The sequence below is a fragment of the Pipistrellus hanaki genome (assembly GCF_964339955.1).
Source record: "Pipistrellus hanaki genome assembly, chromosome: 9".
Lineage (NCBI taxonomy): Eukaryota > Metazoa > Chordata > Mammalia > Chiroptera > Vespertilionidae > Pipistrellus > Pipistrellus hanaki.
In genome coordinates, this window is record NC_140511.1 from 35612717 (window position 1) to 35633572 (window position 20856).

The 20856-nt window shown below is 42.7% G+C and overlaps 1 protein-coding gene across 3 annotated transcripts in view; it reads left to right on the forward strand.

Moving 5' to 3' along the window:
• RAB30 (RAB30, member RAS oncogene family) overlaps positions 1-20856 on the forward strand; it is a 71799-nt gene that overhangs the window by 26714 nt on the left and 24229 nt on the right. The window contains exon 1 of one of the 3 annotated variants that reach the window (XM_084895294.1): positions 11436-11591. The exons of the other annotated variants lie outside the window; for them this stretch is intronic. The gene's annotated coding sequence lies outside the window, so the exon portion shown is untranslated. Of the gene's footprint in view, positions 1-11435; positions 11592-20856 lie in introns of those variants that run through there. 3 annotated transcript variants of the gene reach the window in all.

The following is a 20856-nucleotide window of genomic DNA, read 5'->3' on the forward strand; positions in this document are numbered from 1 at the left end:
ACATTTTAACACATTTGTAGAGCTTGTTCTAAAAACAAAACAAAACAAACAAAACAAAACAAAAACACACCAAAACCTCTCCACCTAGATTACTGCTTTTTATGTAAAGAACAGCATGGGCATTGTTTGCCATCCATTGTAAGCAGAGTATCTCTGTATGGCATAGAAAAACTAAGGTTCTTGGATTTCAGCTCAGAAAGCTATATCCTTTGAACCTAGGCCCCGGGGTTGATTCATAACGTCAATACATAGCATTAATAATTGCTGCATATCACTTGGAGGAAAATCCACATTAAATAAAGGAGGCTTTCATTAGGTTGTGGAAAAACAGATTCAGGCTCCATTGGAAAGATAAACCACCATTTACTTGTTTGAGGGCCTTTCAGGGGGAAGAGATGTAATACAAGATCATCTTCTCATTTGTAGGCGTTTGAGAAATCCCTTAAAATAGAAACACATGAATATTTGTTTTCTAACACAAAACATTTCAGAGACCTCCCCATGTGTCTTGCCAGAGCTTTTTTCTTTTCAAGTTTCAGCCAACCACCACAAATGTTTTTTAATTATACCAGGGAGAAATCCTCACTCAGTGAATCCTTGCTATTAATACCTACTTTAAAATTTTTATTTATTTATTTTTTTAATCCTTACCTGAGGATATTTTTTTAAATTGATTTTTAGGGAGGGAGGGAGGGAGGGAGGAAGAGAGAGAGAGAGAGAGAGAGAGAGAGAGAGAGAGAGAGAGAGAGAGAGAAACATTGATGTGAGAGAGAAACATTGCTGTAGGATAGAAACATCGATCCATTGCCTCCTGTACAAGCTTCTTCTAGGATCGAAACAAAAATCTGGGAGTGTTCCCTGACCAAGAATGGAACCCAAAACCTTTTGGTGTACGGAATGATGCTCCAGCCAACTGACCTACCCAGACAGGGCAATACCTACTTTTAAACACTTCTTATGTATTAATAAACCTTTCTTTTAACTCTACCAGGGCTTGCCCCTGATCTACTCTACCTTCCTCTTCAGCAATAGTAGTCGCTTTCAGTAAAAAAGGGGTAGGAGGTGGAGGATCTGTTCATTATGTGGTGGCTGCTGTGTTACCAGATAAGCTTTCAGTGTCACCATGTTCTGGAGATAGGTACACATGTAGATTTCTAACTTTTCATTTTCAAAAATTTCAAATGAACAGATTAGTACAAAGAACATTCAAACATTCTTTTTTTTTTTTTTAATATATTTTTATTGATTTTTTACAGAGAGGAAGGGAGAGAGATAGAGAGCTAGAAACGCTGATGAGAGAGAAACATCGACCAGCTGCCTCTTGCATATCCCCTACCGGGGATGTGCCCGCAACCAATGCACATGCCCTTGACCGGAATCGAACCTGGGTCCCCTCAGTCCGCAGACCGACGCTCTACCACTGAGCCAAACCGGCTTCGGCTCAGACATTCTTAAATTTGCTAATTCTTAACGTTTTGTCACATTTGCTTTATTATTATGTATGCAGATTTGTGTTTTTGGGGGGCAGATGTCATGATACTTGATCTCTTAATATGTCAGTATTTATCTCCTGAGTATAAGGACATGTTTTTACATCACCACAACGGCATTATCATGCCTGAGAAATTTAACATTGATTCCATAATACAGTCTATATTTAAATCTCATCTTTTTTTATTTTTTTATTTTATTTATTTTTAATTTTTTTATTAAATTATTATCTTTGTACGTAACCATTGCCCCCCCCATACATCTTTAATCAGTTAACATTTGCTGTAAAACAAAACCATCATTTATTTGTTTAAAATTTTTTTTTATTGATTTCAGAGGGGAAAGCAGAGGGAGTTAAAACATCAATGATGAGAGAGAATCATCTATCAGCTGCCTCCTGCATGCCCCCTGCTGGGGATTGAGCCACGCCTGCCAGGAGAAATCACCATTTCTCATGATTCTCATGAGAATCACCATTTCTCACGCCTGCCAGGAGAAATCACCATTTCTCATATTAACTCTCATGATTCTGTGAGTCATCTGGATGGTTTTATTTTTTATTTTATTTATTTATTTATTTATTTATTTATTTATTTATTTATTTATTTTTTACTGTATGTAAACCATAGAACAGAACACAGATTTTAATTAAAAACTTCAAACAGAATATCCATGTGAAAAGTAAGACCGAAGGAACAAGGGCACTGATAATGATTCCATCCTACCTGGTTCTGCCATCTGAGACTTTTGTATTAGGACATCTCTTATTTTCTCCACCCAGAGGTAAAGAAAACTTTCACCAATATTCTGTATGTAGATCTCCTCCGGGCTGTTGGACAAGTCTGCCTGTTCCTGCCCTTTAAGCCAAGGAGCATTCAGCTGGTACACAGGGGGCGCTGAGCCCGGGGACTTGCTCGGCAGCATCACCTGCAGGCAGATCGTCCACTTGGGGTCGTCTATGTCGTCACTGATCCTGATACATAAGATCTTGGCGCTATCGTCGATGACACACCACTCCTCGCCATAGATGGCCGCCATGGCCTTAATTTCCTCATTCTGCCTCTGGTCACCGCCGCCGTCCCCCTCAGCCATGCGGACCTGGATGGTTTTAATTTGCATCAGGACCAGCTGATCTTGGCTGGGTCCCCTCAAAGTCTTCAGTCAATTGCTGGATCTATCAGAGACAAGCCATCCATAGTGCCTACCTTCTGGGTGTGTGTGTGTGTGTGTGTGTGTGTGTGTGTTTTAAGGATTAGGTGACAAAATGCCCCTAGATCATATAATGCATGCAAGCATTATAGTAATGGCTCAATAAATGCCATTTACACTTATTCTTATTATAATGTTTCAGGCATTAGACTTTGGTTCTCACAGCAATTATCCTGGATTAGGCATTATTTTTCCCATTTCTCAAAGAAAGAAGCTAAAACTCTAAGGACTTAAATAACTTGCCAGATATCACAGAGCTGGTCTGGGCTGTCAAGGATTTGCCAGGGAAGTTGTGGCAACTCCAGTTCTGAAAGTCAGCTTAATAAAGATTTTATCTTAAAACCACAGAATTCTAGAGTTTAGAAGGATTTTAGGCTTAGGAGGATTTGTCAGCCCAATTATTGAATTCTTTAACCGTGTAGCCAAGGGGTCATCTGGTTTATTCCTGAACACTTCCAATGACAGGGAAGTCTTCAGCACCTGGGGAAGCTCATTCCACTTCCCCAGCTCTGACCAGGAGATAGCCCAACTCCTCTCCTGTGTCTGCTCTCATTCCTAACTCTGCCCCCTCCCTGCACTTCCTCTGCCACCAGAACTCCCTCTTTAAGGCACAAATCAGATTGTCACTCCCCTAATTAAAACACTTTTTTTGATTTTCCATTGTCCTTATGACAAAATCCAAACTCTTTTCTGTGGTCAAGTAAGCCTGCCTCATCGCAAACATTCTTTTTCCTTGCTGTTCACTCAGCCTTGGTCCTGGTGGCCTCTGACACACCCAGCGTCTTCCTGCAGATGGCCCTTGCACTGGTCCTTCTGCCTGTGTGCTTCTTTTCTGAGCTTTGCAAATGGCTGGCTCGTTCTCATCTTTCAGATCTTGGCTCAAAGGCCACTTCCTCAGAGAGGCCTGTCCTGACCACTTATCTGAGCCCCTAACCTCATCTCCTGTGCCCATTCTTCATATCACCTTGCCTTCTCTCCCCATGAGAATGTAAGCCATGTGCCAGGATTACCCTGTAATTCCTCCTGTAGTTCCTCAGTGGCGGCACACACACACTGGTTGCGGGCACATCCCCGGTAGGGGGTGTGCAAGAGGTGACTGGACCTAGGAAACAGTGTTGGCAGTTGTATCCTCTACAGCAGCACAGTAGCTGTCCCTAGAAAGTGCTCCATAAATGTCTGAGGAATAATGAATGGCCTCATGATTGACTGAATGTAAGGTTGTGGAGTCATTGAAAATGGAGTTGAGTATTGTCCCAATACACCAAGCTTGTGGGTCTGATCACCAGTCAGGGCACATCCAAAAGGCAACCAGTGAATGTATCAATTGGTTGCGGGCACATCCCCTGTAGGGGGTGTGCAAGAGGCAGCTGGTTGATGTTTCTCTCTCATTGACGTTTCTAGCTCTCTATTTCTCTCCCTTCCTCTCTGTAAAAAATCAATAAAATATATTAAAAAAATATATATATATATTTTAATAGCATTTTCGAACTTGGCTACTTTTGGTGTAACTTTGGAAAAATTATGTTAACCTCTGGGCTTTTGTTGCTGCACCTGTATACTAGCAATCTTATCTACCTCACAGAACGTTATGAAGATTAATGAAGGTATCAGCTGTGAATGTACCTGTCACATTTCCTGGCATACGTTAGTGTCCAGTCCATCTCAAAGCCTGGGGCTTTATTCTGAGCACGTGTACAGGAATTCTGTGAAGTTTCAGCCTGATTAATGGAACTGTTTACATAGTGTTCCTATGTGTGTGACTCACAGTCAGGTGAGAGATGCCTGTGACTCCTCTGACGTAATGCTTGCCTGGCTGGGAAGACAGTGCTAACCCTGGATATCAGTTGTGCCGAGTGATGCTCAGTCTGATAACCCAGGGGCGCCAAGCCCAGAGCCTTCACTGGGCCACTGAACACAGCTCCCCAAACTAAATGCTCACATGTGACCTTGTGGCCAATCTCTTGCCAAGATGGATTGGGATGCTCTGTCTAGATGGTTGTCTCCCTTGGGAAATCATAGTTACCTAACAGGAGGCACACGGTGTCCTGTTAAGAATACAAATAGCCTGTGAGCTGTTTTTCAGGGGGTGGAGGAGTGGAGGTTGCTGTGAGGTGTGTGGGTCTGTGGAGCAGAGCCTGCAGACGGGAGCTGTCGGCTTCTCTACTCACAAGCATCTCAGGACCATGGTGGTAGCCTTCTCCTTCACACGTGCAGTGCCCGCAGAGCCCACAGGTCATGGGAAGGGGAAACTGTCACTGGCAGCCTAACTGGAGCCAGTGTGTGTGTGCCGCCACTGAGGAACTACAGGAGGAATTACAGGGTAATCCTGGCACATGGCTTACCTGCTGGGAAGGGGGCAGAAGTTTCCATGCAACTTGCTGGCTTGGCATGATGGCCTCGGGGGTTCCCCTCTGTAGGCTCTTAGGGTGAGTGTTTTAACATGGGGAGGTCTAAACTGAGACAGACCTAGGATCAAATCCTGGCCAAGTTATGACCTTGGCCAAATTATTTAACATCCAGCCTTAGTTTCCTCACTGAAAATGAAGATAATAATAATCCTAGCTTATTTGGTTGCTGTGAGGATGAGATGATACAGTGCATGCAAAAATCTTAGCTTAGTTATAGGCCCATAGTTCGTGTTCAGTAAATGATGATTCTTTTTTAAAAAAATATTTTTTTTTTACTGATTTCTTATAGAGAAGAAGGGAGAGAGATAGAGAGTTAGAAACATCCATCAACTGCCTCCTGTACACCCCCTACTGGGGATGTGCCTGAAACCAAGGCACGTGCCCCTGACTGGAATTGAACCTGGGACCTTTCAGTCCACAGACTGACACTCTATCCACTGAGCCAAACGGGTTTCGGCATGATGATTCTTTTTATCTGGTAGGACAGGTCAGTATTCTGCGTTTATTTCTGATGAGCTGCATTCATACTGAACTTTGAGTCTTGGTTCACCCCTGCCAGCTGTGTGCCTCGGACAAGTTATCTAACCTCTGAGTCAGTGTTCTTATCGGTTACATGCAGTTTATAATTCCCACCACACAGTGAAGGTAAAATGAGATAAAAAGCACCTGACACATGGTAAGTGCTCAAAAAATTCTTTTCCCTCACCTTTGGTTCTTGAGCGTCTGAAATACGGTCCCTTTAAGCTTGTTAAGATTCTTCACTAGCCTTGAATGCAGCTGTATTCAGACAGCATTGGCAGAAAGAGGCGCTTTTTAATTTTTTTATAAATGACTGTTTCATAATCTGTTGGCTCATCTGTGCTGCTGCCACACCCTGTGCCTCTCAGGGACTCTGGGTCCTATTGCATTTAGCATGTGCCTTGCCTCTCACCTAAATGACCCTGGAAAGTGGTTGCTGTGGGAGGTTGCTGAATGCTAAATGGATTTTTCTCCCTGCGTTTTGGGGCCATGCTGGCTCAGGGATTCTTAGCTGCAGGAGGAGGGGCTGGCAGGCCTGAACTGCAGTTGGACTTTGCGGCCTGGCGTTTTCTGGTTTTCATTAAAATTCTCTGGCTGTCTTTCGGGGTTGCTCCATTGGCGATGACTGTGCGCTGGAGCTGGTTGTGCTGTTTTCTCAGCCTCACACACCCATCAGATCACAGTGGCCCTGAAGACGAGAGGAAGTTGAAGGTGGGGAACAGGCTGATTAAAGGAACCCTTTTACAACTTACTCTTGATGACAGACTTGCTCTTGAGGCAGACAGGAGTTTCCTGGCAGCTGTCAGAGGGTCCTTGAATGTTAGTTACATTCATGAATGAGATCAGTGTGGTCTAATCATTTCTCTGAGGGTATCTTGGGCTGATACCCTCATAGCCCAATGATATGGAAATTGGGTAGCAGTTCTCTGAGTTTGACAGTGAATTGAGTAAAGAGGACTTGGTGTTTAAATGTTAATTTTTTTTTTATTGTCTAAAGTTTTACATATGTTCCTTCCCCTCCGCCTCTCCCCCAGCCCCTGATTGACCCTATCCCCAACCATTCCCACCCCAGGCAAGCCCCCACCACCCCAGTGTCTGTGTCCATTGGTTATGCTAATATGCATGCATACAAGTCCTTTGGTTGCTCTCTAACGCCTGCTCCCCTCCCCTGCCATTTGTCTCTGGATCTATTTTTGTTCATCAAATTATGTTGATCATTACATCCCACATGTGAGTGAGATCATGTGATATTTACTTCTTGACTGCCTTATTTCACTTAGCATAATGCTCTCTAGTTCTATCAATGCTGTTGCAAATGGTAAAAGTTCCTTCTTTTTTATAGCGGCGTAGTATTTCATTGTGTAGATGTACCACAGTTTTTTAATCCACTCATCTGCTGATGGGCACTTAGGGTGTTTCCAAATCTTCTGGTAGGGTATGATCACAGAGAGTGGACTGCTCTGTCTTTTCTACTCCTAGTCTCTCTCTGGCCTATCTCTAGCTCTCTGTGGGATGAAGTGAATGCCATCAGCTAAGCAGAAAGACAGCAGGGAGGGGACAAGCAAGATACTTCATCAGCACATTGTCAAGGCAAATAGGAAAGAATCTGGACCAAGTTTATTTATCATAATTTGTCAGGTTCAAAAGAGAGTATATAGTACCACCTATGGAATATTCTTACGTAAAAGTTGACCCTTCCACCTGATCAAACCTATAGAGCTGACTTTAATTTATTGGGAATACAGGGGAAAGGATGACAAGTTAAATTACACTCCAAGGAACCAAACACATAAATCTAATGTTGAACAACTGATTTGGTCTCTGCATGAAGTCAATGGCATGAAAAAAATAATGTGGTTTAGGAATGATAATCAAATGTGTTATATATATTTATAGTAGGGAACTTTAATGCCCCACTGACATCACTGGATAAATCTTCTAGACAAAAAAATCAACAAGGAAACAGCAATCCTAAATGAGACTCTAGAATAGATGGAACTAATTGACATCTTCAGAACATTCCCCAAAGCTACAGAATATACATTCTTCTCAAGTGCACATGGGACATTTTCTTTCTTTTCTTTTTTAAATATATATTTTATTGATTTTCCACAGAGAGGAAGGAAGAGGGATAGAGAGCTAGAAACGTCAGTGAAAGAGAAACATCGACCAGCTGCCTCCTGCATACCCCCTGCCGGGGATGTGCCCGCAACCAATGTACATGCCCTTGATCGGAATCGAACCGGGGACCTTTCAGTCCACAGACCGTTGCTCTATCCACTGAGCCAAACCGGTTTCGCTGCATGGGACATTTTCAAATGTAATATATAGATCTTGTTTTTATTTGGATAGTCTCTGTGTTAGTTTGTTAGATATCATAACAAAATATCACAGATTGGGTAGTTTAAACAAGAGAAGTTTATTTTCTTATAGTTCTGTTGGCTGGAAACCCAAGATCAAGGCGCTATCAAGGTTGGTTTTCTCTGAAGCCTCTGTCCTTGGCTTTCAAATGATTGCCCTTTTCCTATCTCTGTACATGGTTATCCCTCTATGCACATGCAGACACAGTGTGTGTGTGTGTGTGTGTGTGTGTGTGTGTGTGTAGGGCACAATTTAGCCCATAACACTCTACCTGTATAAAGGTGTTTTTGAGATGTTGGGGAAATTTTATTATGGACTAATATCAAGGGATTATTGTTAATTTTCTAGTGTTGTGATGTTAGAAAATGGGTAATATAGAGATGGGTTCAGAAGTACATAGGTTGAAATGAAATGATTGGAATTTGTTTTAAAATATTTAAAGAATGAGAGAATAAAGGATAGATCAAGTAAACAGGCCAAATGTTCATCATTGTTGAATCTGGGTGATGGGTATTGAGGTTCTACTTTTGAGTATGTTTGAAAATTTTATAATCACACAGTTTAAATATTTAGACTAAAGAGGGTTTAATGGCAGAGGGGTTGGTGGTGATGACCATCCTCAGTGTGTCTCCCTGGAGACTCTCCCTGGAGTCTTGGGGTCCTCAGTTGCTTGTCTCTACTAGATCTTCTGACTCTTGTTTACCACCTGGTGAAGGACATCCCCCAGCTTGTAGAATCTTCTCTTCTGCAATTTCACAGTCATTTCACGTTGTGTCCGGTGTGCTGGGTCCTTTCAACCTGGCAACGTGCACTCCTCCGTTCTTCACAGTTTTGTCGAATGATATTGATTCATCATGATTTTCCTTTCTTTTTTCTGTTCTCTCTTGGGAATTTATCTTATTCTGATAGGAGACACCCTGTACGGGTTTCCTAGAACAAGCATGTCAAACTCAAAGGCTAACACAGGCCAAATAAATGAGGCATGTGGTCCGTGGGCTGTGAGTTTGACATGCTTGCTCTAGAGCAGTGTTTCCCAAAGTGTGGTATGCGTACCCCCAGGGATACGGGAAGGGTTTGGTGGGGGTACGCGTTGCACCGGAGTTTGGTGGGGATATGCACTGCACCGTGCTTAGTTGCACCTAATTCTACGTTCTCATGAGTACGAGGGGTACTCAGCGTTACGAAAATTATAGAAGGGGTGCACATATGTCAAAAGTTTGGGAAACACTGCTCTAGAGTACTAACTTTCTCCTGTTTTCCTTATCTTTGTCTTTTGACTACACTAGCAGATTTCCTCAACTTTATCTTTTAATCCTTTTATTGAGTTTTTTTTTTTTAACTTTTGCTATTAAATTGTCAATTTCTAAGAGCTTTTTTTTTTTTTTTTTTCTCTAAGTGTTTCCTTTTTATAGTATCCTATTTTCACTTCATGGAGGCAATTTTACTTCCTTTTTGTGAGAATATTAATGGCACTCTCCCCCTCCCACATAGTATCTGTTTCCTTCAAGTTGCTCTTTTTGTTTACTGTGGTCTGTGTCTTTATTAGAGGCTTTCCCAAGATGTCACTCTGAATGTGATCCTTGGCTATGTTGCTCCTGATTGCGGGAGGGTGTGTGTGTGTGTAAATAAAAGCTGTCAAGATCTTGCCATTGTGGTAAGTGAAAGAAGCCACTCATAAAAGACCCCACAGTGTGTGATTTCATTTATGTGAAATGTCTAAAATAGGCAAATCTATACAGACAGAAAACAGATTGGTAGTTGCCTGGGGCTGGAGAGTAGCTGAATTGCAGAGTGACTGCTAATGGGTATAGGGTTTTCTTTGGGGGGGCAATGATGAAATGTTCTAAAATTGATGGTGGTGATGGTTGTACAACTCTATGAATATACTAAACACTGCTGACTTGTACACTTTAGAAGAGTGAATTGAGTATGTGAATTATATCTTAATAAACTATCCCAGTGGTGATGGTTGTACATTCTGTGAGTATACTAACTACCATTGAATTGTACATTGTAAGAAAGTGAATTGATTATGTGAGTTCTGTCTTAATAAAGTTGTCACACAAAAAAAGAAAGAAAAGCTGTCAGGAAACTGAGTATGGGATGGAGATGATTAACTCGGAGCCTTCCTGTGGCATGATTGGGCTGGGCTGTTTTGGGGAGCCCCCGAGGCAACATCTTCAGGTTCTCTAGATTTTTGCATTTACCCGAGAGGAGTCTTTCGCTCCTCTTTGCAGTATGTGGCTCTACCCGACAATGTCTGGTAGTCAGGAGGGTGTGAGGCACTCCACCTGTGTAGACACATGCCCTTTGTTATGTTTCCCTTCAGACGCGCTGGGTCCTTCTGGACCAGAGATACTCTTACTTTTTATTATGGAACATATGAACCCCCATGTTCCATCACCCACATTCACCAGTGATCACTTCATGGACATTTGTGTTTCTTTCTTTCTTTTTTTTAAAATATATTTTATTGATTTTTTATAGAGAGGAAGGGAGAGGGATAGAGAGCTAGAAACATCGATGAGAGAGAAATATCGACCAGCTGCCTCTTGCACACCCCCTACTGGGGATGTGCCCGCAACCAAGGTACATGCCCTTGACTGGAATCGAACCTGGGACCTTTCAGTCCGTAGACCGACGCTCTACCACTGAGCCAAACCGGTTTCGGCGACATTTGTGTTTCAACTGTATCCCCCAACCCCTTCTCCCAGATGGTTATAAAGCAAATACTGGGCATTTCTGTTTTATTCTCTCTGGAGACTAAGCAGCCAGCATTCTGCAAGTGGGGAGAGGACACAGGGACTGCTTTCCAGCTGCTTTCACTCTTATCTTAGTCATCGTAGCATCCTACGCCCCTCAGTACACGGGACTGCCAGTCCCAGGCCTGGAAGGATTCTGTGGTTTAAATCGGCTCAGTTCTCAGCTTTCCCTGCAACTGGCTTAGGGTTTAGAATTCTTGAATCTGCTAAGCCAGTCTCCTTTTTCCCTGAACTTGCACGGTTTTGTTATTAAGAAAAAAACAACACAACACTCCACCGACTTTCTGTGGGTTTCAGGAGCAAGTGAAATTAGATGCAGCTGTTCCGTGTGCTGCAGGCTCAGAAAGATCAGCTGGTCTTCCCCGCCCCCCCTAACGCGACCCCTCCCCACCCTGGTGTTCTATCCTACCCTGTTCTACTCAAGCCCTATTTCATTTACTTATGTATCTTTAGATTTATTTGCCTTCACAACTCATTTTCAATCTTCAGAGCACTAAGGGGACTCCTCTTCTTTTACCTCGCCTTCCTTCTGACCTTGAGACTAGGCGAAGTGAAGGAGTCCCGCATTTGTGCCTTGCTAGCGTTTTGTGCTCACCTCTTATTACAGAATTGTTTGCTTGCACTTTGCATGCTGCATTGCAGTTTGTTTACCTGCCTATTTCCCCGAGAAGCCGGGGTTGTGGGTAGGACTGCGTCTGTTTGTCTCTGAATCATGAGCACAATGCCTCGCTGCCAAGTGCACATTTGTTCACTCACAGACGGGATTGCTGAACACCCAGGGAGGGGACAGGCAGCAGACAATGCCTCTTTCCTTCTCGCCTTTTATTGACACCACCGTTTGGTAAATATTAAGGAGCAAAACATGCCTTGTCTGGTGTCTTGCTGTTATGCAATGCTGTTCCCTTTGCTTTCAAGTCTGGTGTTTTTTACTTAGTCAGCAGGTTGGAGAGGGAGGGAGGGAGGGAGGGAGAGAGGGTGGCTATTGGAGTGTAAACATCCTACCAAAGAAGGAATGGACTTTGTCAGAGATGCCTTGTTTCCCTTGATAGAAAGGCTGGTGTGTGTGTGTGTGTGTGTGTGTGTGTGTGTGTGTGAGTGTAAGGGGTGGGGGGGAGAGTGGAAGATAGGGGGGATAAATGGTGATGGAAAAAAATTTAAATTACATTAAAGAAAGAAAGGCTTGTGGTCTAACTTCACAACTGGAGAAGGAGGGTATTTGTTTTCTTTTAAGGATGGGCAATTTATTTATTTATTTAACCCTCACCTGAGGATATGCCCCCCTCCCACCCCCCACCAGAAAATGCTTTTTATTGATTTTATTTATTTATTTTTTAAAAATATATTTTATTGATTTTTTACAGAGAGGAAGAGAGAGGGATAGAGAGCTAGAAACATCGATGAGAGAGAAACATCGACCAGCTGCCTCTTGCACACCCCCTACTGGGGATGTGCCTGCAGCCAAGGTACATGCCCTTGACCGGAATCAAACCTGGGACCTTTAAGTCCACAGACTGATGCTCTATCCACTGAGCCAAACCGGTTTCGGCGCTTTTTATTGATTTTAGAGAGAGAGGAAAACATCAGTTGCATCCCATATGCACCTCCACCAGGGAAAGAGCTGTGACTCTTTGGTGCACAGGAGGGTACTCCAATCAACTGAGCCACCCTGGACAGGGCAGGCATTTGTTGGTTTGATAGCTACTTAGTTCTGCACAGCCTTCCATTGCTTTTTCCCTTTGAGCAAAATGCCAGGAGAATTTTTAAAATTACTGATTACAGTACTTAAAGATTTGGTGTTAAGGGGTTATCTATGAGAGGTCCTATTGCAAAATATAACTTTGCAAGGGTAACACTTAACCTGTTTTTTCTTAACGTTTGTTCCTCAAGATGCAGTGATCCTCCAGAGGGGAAAGAAGTAGAGAACTTGTGGTCAAAGTTGGGGTGTGAATTCAACAAAGTTAAATAGAGTTTCTTAGTTCAAGAATTCTCAGAGCCTTGCTACTGTGTGTTGTGGGTCTCTTAGAGGGCTAGGTAGTAGGCAGAATTCCCTAAATTTACTTTTCTTTTTTATAAAAAGTATATTCTTATTTATTTCAGAGAGAAAGGGAGAGGGAGAGAGAAATAGAAACATCAGTGGATGAGAGAGACTCATTGATGGGCTGCCTCCTGCACGCTTCCTACTGGGGATCAAGCCTACAAGCTGGGCATGTGCCCCTGACCAGAACTGAATACAGGATTCTTCATTCCACTGAGCCAAACTGGCTAGCGCCCTAAATTTACTTTTCCTCTGATGAGCAGGTGATTTGAGTTTTGTGTTTTGCAGACCACACATACAACTCTGGAGATAGCCCCTCAGCTTAAATTGATCCTTTGAGGTCTAGTTTAAATGCCACTTCCTCCAAGGCTTTCTCTCCCCCCCAGAGATATATACCCTTTTCCTTTTCTGAATCGCACTGTCTTCATTTGTCTGATTCCTCCCCAACCTTTTCCCTACATAAATTCTATATACATGTTGTATCACTTCCACTGCATCGGGGACATTGCCTTGTCCAAAGGTGCTCAAGAATCATTTGCCTTTGGTGTCCTAGCTGAGTCATCCGCAAAGTCCAGAGGGCAGTGGCCGAGTGGGACTCTCATTGCTGAGGGATATGGATGGGGAGAGGGCTCACAGCAAGGGCACAGGGCCAGCATAGAGCTTGGTCCTGAAGGACAGACTCGGAAAGCTCAATCAGGAGATGATGAGAACATTAATCAAATGTGCTGAAGGCTGGTTATATGCCAGCCACCCTGAGGTCAGCTTTGAATACTTAACCTTAACCCTAACCTTTCAAGTAGGTAATATTCTTCGCATTTCATAGATGAAGAAACGGGGCATCAGAAAAGCGAAGAAGGAATAAGTACCTGTATATACTAGGCACTGTGCTGGGGACACAAAGATGACTAAACACTCAGGCCTTTCCCTGAAGGGACCCCCGTTTTATGGAGTAGATAGTCTTATAAATAAATAATTGTAAACAGTGGGTAACTGCAGTGATTAAGCTGTGGCTAGGGTATCATGGGAGAACTTAACCTGTATATGGGGTGGGCGGTAGGTTGAGGGGTGGGCGGGGGAACGGGCAGGAAGGTGACAAATCCAGGAAAGCTTCAGGGAGAGTGATGTCTGAGCAAGGTGGAACAAGAGTGTAGGGTTTGAAGGGACCAAAAATAAACATATACTTACACAAATCTAACTAACCAACTACCTACCTAAATAAATAGCGTGGGCTGAGAAATATCCTGAGGAATTTATTGTTACTGGAGTATGAAATGTGAGTTAGGTGAGAAGTGAGGCTAGATGAGTTGAGATGATGTTTTAAACATGTTGAAGAGTTTAGGACTTGATTTTGAAAACCATGGAAAGCCATTGTAGAGTTTTCAGCAGAAAAGCAAGCTATCTGATATATTTTGGATAAATACCCAGGTGGTGGGTAGTAGGTAGTATTATTCTTATTTTCTAGGTGGGGTAATTGAGTCTCGGAAAATGACTTGCCCAAGATTACCCAGCTTGTCAGAGGTTGAACAGAACCATGATTTCAACTCAAATCCAACTCAAAGTAACCATGGCCAATGATTGTATTGAATTTTCTACTGAAAAGTACTGTTTTTCTCACTCTGACACTTGAATCAGAGAATAGTTTTGAGCATTAATATGATCAAGAGCTAGAACTTAGTGCCATTAGCTTCAGAGAAGGAGACACCAAGGAGGACTTCATGGGAGAAATGGCATTTATGTTGTCCTGAAGGAGAAGGGAAACTAGAACAGAGAGTGGGAAGCCAGGTGATAGAAAGATGGGGCTGGAGGGGTGAGGTTGTGCCACCATGTGGTAGAGTAGGAATGAGTATGGAAAACATAACAAGAGACACAGGCATGTCACTTGCTTTTCCAGATACCCATAGAAAGAGGAAGGAAACAAAAGTGATCCTGTTCCTTAATTTCCATCTTCACTTCAGCTGACTTATAAATACACAACTGGCATTTAAAAAATCTTTTTACTGCCTAATTGCAGTCACTTGAAAGATCTCCCTTACAGTGTACAGGGATTAATTTCAATGTCCCCATCCTTTCTTCAAACCCACTATGAACATAAAATGGCAACAGCTGAGGGTCCTATAGTTAGTAGGACTAAAGCCAGAGGTGCAATAAATGATATTTAAGTGAAAATGCGGTAATGAAAATTGAGCTTGCTTACACAGAAGAAGGGTGTGTTTGTTTGGCTTTTATTTCTCTAAATATTCCTTCCATCTCTGTTATGATTCACTTCAGAGGTTGGTGTTGGGATATTTTTCCAAGTACTATTGTGTTATATAGGCTGGGGCAAAAGTAGGTTTACTGTTGTGAGTATGCAAAATACAGTTTATTTTTGTAATATTATTGTTTTATTTTCCATAAAAACAACCGTACACCTGCTTTTGCCCTACCTGGTATATATTGTAGTCAATGGTGTGGTAGAAAGAGGACGCACCTGCCAAAACCGGTTTGGCTCAGTGGTAGAGTGTCTGTCTGCGGACTGAAAGGTCCCAGGTTCGATTCCGGTCAAGGGCATGTACATTGGTTGCGGGCACATCCCTGGTGGTGGGGGGGGGGTGCAAGAAGCAACTGGTCGATGTTTCTCTCTCATTGACGTTTCTAGCTCCCTATCTCTCTCCCTCCTCTCTGTAAAATATCAATAAAATATATTAAAAAAAAAAAAAAAAAAGAAAGAGGACGCACCTTCGAGTCAAAACACACCTGGATTAGTATCCCAGTTTCCTCTACCTACAATTATTCCCCCTAGGGCACATTATTAGCTTCATTAAGACTAGTCTTATAGCCTTAACTGGTTTGGCTCAGTGGATAGAGCATCAGCTTGTGGACTGAAAGGTTCGATTCCCGTCAAGGGCATGTGCCTAGATTGCAGGCACATCCTCAATAGAAGGTGTGCAGGAGGCAGCTGATTGATGTTTCTCTATCATCGATGTTTCTAGCTATCCCTCTCCCTTCTTCTCCGTAAAAAAAAACAAACAAACCCCCCCCACAAAAAAACAAACAAAAAACCCCCACTACTTGATCTTTGATCTTATAATTATGTCCATAATTATTAAATTTACCATCATTAAATTTATCCTCATCCCTGGATAATTATTGGTAGCAAAGAAGCATGCTCTAACATTTCTTATCGGAAAGCAAAATAACAAATCCCAAACCTTTTCTAAGCTTGTTTATTATTTATCTTAAACTCTGTTGACATTATATTTTTCTCTAGCTATCTTCTAGGTTTTTTTTTCTTCTCATTAAAACTTAAAAGTTGTCTGTAGTTTTTTTGCTTTGACTTCTTCCTCTCACTCTAATCTCTTCCTATCATTCTACCAGGACTATTCTTATCTGTGTCTACTAATGACCTTTTTGTTGCCAAATCTGAGGCCACTGTTTTCTATGTGACCTTTGACCTGCCCCATGTCAGTCTCTTAGCCTCTTCTCATTGACCAAGCACCCAGCCCCATTACTTTTGGTTCCTGGAACATGTCATGTTCATTCTCACGTTAGGGCCTTTGCAGCTGCTGTTACTACAGTCTGAAATGTTTTTCTTTCATCTTTATGTGCTTGGCTCTTTCTTATTTAAATATCAACTTAAATATAGCCATCTCAGAGAGGCCTTCTCTGACAATCCTGTCTACAACAGCTACCTAGTCAGCCTCTGTCCCTTCCTCCTACTTTAATTCTCTAGTAGCACTTGTCACTATCTGATATTTTTCTTGTTAATTTATGTATATGATCATTTCCCCATTCATTCATTGCTTGTTCTTCACTATAGTTCCTGGACCAGTGACTTGACTGACTCACAGCAGATGCTCAGTACAGATGGATGGAATGAGTGAATATGTCTTTCTTATCAGTAAAATGGAAAGGCCAATACTCGTGTCTCAGAGTTGTTGAGGACTTGCATGATCTAATTTGAAAATACATGTAAAGTAGTAGTTCTGTGTTGAGCACTCTGTGTTTAATAAATGGAAACTGATTTTCTAAGTACCTGGGTCATCATAGACATTGTACAAAGATTAGTTAGTTGTCTTTCTTACAGTCTGCACCCCCTGCAGTATTTTTTATTTAAATAACCCATACTCTGGACAAAGTGAAGCTATGACTCTTTGTTTTTTGAAGAAGAGTTTTAAAAAGCATTATTCAATGAATAGTCTACATAAGCTAGTTTAGAACCATTATTAATGTATCTTCTGTCCCCTACCTCCCCATGCGCACAGAGACACTCCATCATAACAAGGTTTGGCTTTCTCTTGGGAAATTATAATTTCCTTCTTCTCTTTGGTTATATGATCTTTGCCAATTAATCCTCCATAGGATCAAAGTGTTTTGGGGCTTGATTTCCTCTCTGGTTGTTTAGGTTCTCTGAAAAGTATTTCCAGCTTTTTGTGTGTCCTGATCACTTTTTCTTTTGCGTTTATTGAATAAATATTTATTTAGGGACAACTGAGTGCCCGGCAATGGGGACACAGATTAGAATTCTTAGGAGCCTCTGTCCTTAAGGGCTAGTGGGGAAAGCAGAATACATAAACCGGTGAGGAAAATGAAGTGTTCATGGAGAGAGTCTCCGTAGAACATAGTGGAGGCACAAAGGCGCGGGTGACTGATGCACGTGGAGAGGGAAGGAGGGTTTCAGAGAAGTGTGGTTGCTCTCCAGCCAACAGGGAGAGAATGGGCGTGTGAGTAAAGATGTGGAGGATGAACCTGCCTCAGGCTCCGCACTCTGGGAGCCTGCTGTGGCTCTGTGGTCACAGCAGTGGTGGCAACTCAAAGGTCACGAGAAACAAAGCCAGAGAGATGAGCAGGGGCTGAGTCGTGGATGGCTTTGTGTGCCCGGCAAGGGACTGTGAACTTTCTCCAACAGTAACAATGACAAGAGCAGCACCTAACATTTATTTTTTTAAAATATATTTTTATTCATTTCAGTGAGAAAGGGGGAGGGAGAGAAAGATAGAAACATCAATGATGAGAGAGAATTATCAAACGGCTGCCTCTAGTACTCCATCTACTGGGGATTGAGCCCACAACCTCAGGCATGTGCCCTGATTGGAATCGAACCTCCTGGTTTATGGGCCGATGCTCAACCATTGTGCCACACCGCCTGGGCAACACCTAATATTTCTTGAGTGCTTCCTCTGTGCCAGGTTCACTCCTTCATGCTGAGTTGTATTAATTCCTTTAATGGCACAACCACCTTTGGAACAGGTACTGTTATTACCCCTGTTTACAAATAAAGAAACTCAGGCACCAGGATGATAGGGGACTTCCGCAAAGCCCCCAAAGGCAAAGGCAGGACACAGACTGAAGCAGCTTGGCTCCAGAGCTCACTCTCATCACCAGGGCACTGGACTTCCTTTCAAATGGTTTTGTATAGGCACCAGGGAGCAGCAGAGCAGATCTAAATGTGGAGATGACACGGTCAGATTCACTCTTTGGAAAGGTTGCTGTGGAATCCCATTGCCTCTGGTACAGGAGTTGGTTTCTAAAAGCATCCATGGCCACCGGGCCTGTGTGGCTCAATGGTTGAGTGGTGATCTATGGACCAAGAAGTCATGGTTCGATTCCTAGACAGGGTATCTACTCTGTTGTGGGTTCAATCACTGATGAGGCAGGAGGCAGCTGATCAACGATTCTCTGTCATCATTGACGTTTCTATCTCTCTCTCCCTCTACTTTCCTCTCTGAAATCAATAAAGATCTATTTTAAAAAATAAAGTAAAAGCATCTAAGGCCAAAAGTGCAATTACATTTCTCCTGGAAGTGAGGAGTGCCTGAGTGAGTTTTGCTACGTTAGCGGTGGCATTTCATGTCTGAGCCAGCTCAACACAGCAGCTTTCCCCCAGCCCTGGAACAGAGGGCAGTCTTCGGTAGACGTGCATCTAAGAGATGAATAGTCGGCTTGTGTTAATGGGCCCTGGTGTGTGAAAAGCACAAAAGCGTGTCACACCCTGTGGAAACTGAGCCCCTCAGTGGTGACCGCAGACTCAGCTGCTCCTCTCAGTTTTCTCAGGGCTCACACTCACTCACGGGCTGCAGAGCCCATGTGCTGCTTAGATCGTGATTTCCCCCGTCCCTGTTTCTCTCCCAGGAGGAGTGGCATGAGTGTACGTTAGGCCTGTGCGTGACGGCAGCAGAGTGGAGGAAGGTCTGCCTATGAGAGGGGAAGTGAGAAGAAGGCAGAGAGAGCAGGCAGCACAGGGCAGCTGCAGCCCAGGTGTGAGAGGCTGGCCCCCATGAAGGTCAGGGCAAGTGCACAGGAGAGTGTGGATGTGAGAGATGTAGAGAGGTTAAATATTCTGGACCCAATGACCGATTGAATTTGTTCCCTTCAAGCTTTTTCTGATCTGAAAACATAGTTCATCATTGCATCTTTCTGTTTTCACTCTTGTAAAACCCCTTCTAATTTCCAACTACATGAGCCTTAGTAACACTCACTCCTGGTTTGTGGCCACTGAAATAGGCTTAAGGGTTTTCTGCACGCATTAGGAATTTTGACCAATCTGTCTATTCTGTCACAATGGTGAAATATTTCTGCTTTGTTGTTGCTGTTGTTACAGACATTATATTGGGCCAGATCTCTTGATAGCACTTGAAAAAAATCACCACGATGTTTTTCTCATACAGATTTTATGCTAAGTTCATGGATTCTTAAAAAAAAAAAATCAAAATGATTTCTAACTACTTTTAAGAAAACTTGAACATGATTACAATGATAAAAACCAAACAAACCCACCCAGTGTACAGGAAAAAGAGACAGGGAGAAGCATATAAAAATGCTGACAGTGATTGTGTTCCTTTTGGTAATTTGTTTTCCCCTGTGCTATGTTTTCTACATTTAAAAAAAAATGTCAGTGGTACATGCAAAATGTTAAAAACGTACTTAAAAATGGAAAAAAACTTAAAAAATAAGCTCCTTGGAATCCCATAATCCTAACACAACACATGTTCTTACTTTTGAAGTGCCCTTGTTCACATGCAGGCTTATTTTTCATGGCCGAAGTCTTGATAAGTGCAGCTTTGTGTATTCTTTTTATTTTATAGCCCATTGTCAACATTATTTCATATTTCTGCATAGTTTTCATAATCGGCATTTCTAACTGCTGCCCTGCATTCCAGGGTGTTGATGTTCCACGCTGAACTATCCCTTGTTGGACGTTTGGATTGTTTCCAATTCTCTTAGATAAGACGTAGTGAGCATTTTTGTTCACTTAGCATTCTGAGTTGGTTCAGTTCTTTCCCTAAAGTGATTTCCCAGCAGTGAGCTCAGTGCATGACAACTTTGAACTCTGTGATGGCTTTGGCCTGTACCAAGAAAGATCATGATTTCTGGAAGGGCCAGTTGAAAGTGGTTGGTCACTGGTGTTTCCACAAAGTGTTTTTTTTCTAAATTTCATGATTATTGAAGAAAATTTGGGAAAGATATAAGCCTATAAAGAAGGAAATAAGCTATAATCCCGCCACCCAGAGGTAAGCATTTTGAATGCATTTCCTACCCGGCTGGTGTATATCAGTGGTTGAGATCCCCAGTTCAATTCCTGGTCAGGGCACATGCCCAAGTTGCAGGCTCGATCCCCTGCAACTCCAGAAGGGGGTGTGTAGGAGGCAGAAGTTTGATGGTTCTTTCTCACTGATGTTTCCATCTCTCTCCTTTCCTGTCTCCTCCCCCCCCCCCCCCCCGCCTTAAAAAATCAATAAAAATGTATTTCCTTTCAAGTATGTTTCATCATGTTACATCGTGTGGCTCTATGAAAGCATAACTTCTTCTTTGTTGTTGGATGGCAGTTTACTCCTTCCTCCAGTGTGCATACCGGAATGAACTTCGTTGTGAAGAAATCTTTGTACACATCTTGGAATCATTCCTTAGGAAAAGTCCCCCACGCAGAATTGCTAGGTCAAAGAGGATGCACATTGCTAAGGCGTTTGATGAAAATCGAAAACTTGCTACTGAGGAAAGTTGTGCCATGTTATACGTCTCCTGGTTAGAAGTGTACAGGAGATTGGCTGGGTGACAGCTGACCAGGGCCTGAGCCATGTGGGTGTGGTAGAGACAA